Genomic DNA, 472 nt, shown 5'->3' with positions numbered 1-472 from the left:
GCTGGAGTTGCGGAGAGGCTGGAGTTGCGGAGAGGCTGGAGTTGCGGAGAGGCTGGAGTTGCGGAGAGGCTGGAGTTGCGGAGAGGCTGGAGTTGTGGAGAGGATGCTTTTCGTATTGTAGGATGTTTACCAGCGTCCTAGGTATTAGGAACTTCCCCCCACAACTATGATAACCAAAAATAAATAACTCCAGATATTGTCAGATGTCTCCTGGGGGGCAAAATCGTTCCCACTTGAGAACCACTGATATGAAGCGTTTAGATCTTACCTGGCGCATAGTTAAGGACTCAATAAATGTTACCTGTCACTGTCATCATCATCATCACAGGAGATATAAAGGGGACTAACATTGGTGACCAGGGATCAACAAGTGTCTTGAGGCCGGGCGCGGTGGCTCAAGCCTGTAATCCCAGCACTTTGGGAGGCCGAGACGGGCGGATCACGAGGTCAGGAGATCGAGACTATCCTGGCT

At 51.1% G+C, this 472-nt stretch overlaps 1 protein-coding gene across 2 annotated transcripts in view; it reads left to right on the top strand.

Annotated features, from left to right (window-relative positions):
- The window catches only part of DFFA (DNA fragmentation factor, 45kDa, alpha polypeptide), a 19,687-nt gene that overhangs the window by 7,576 nt on the left and 11,639 nt on the right, over nt 1-472 (top strand). The window lies entirely within an intron of this gene.

The sequence above is a fragment of the Colobus angolensis genome, unplaced genomic scaffold (genome assembly GCF_000951035.1).
Source record: "Colobus angolensis palliatus isolate OR3802 unplaced genomic scaffold, Cang.pa_1.0 Scaffold149, whole genome shotgun sequence".
Taxonomy (NCBI): Eukaryota; Metazoa; Chordata; class Mammalia; order Primates; family Cercopithecidae; genus Colobus; species Colobus angolensis.
Note: the sequence above shows the minus strand (reverse complement) of the source record. Positions and strands in the feature narration are given on the sequence as shown.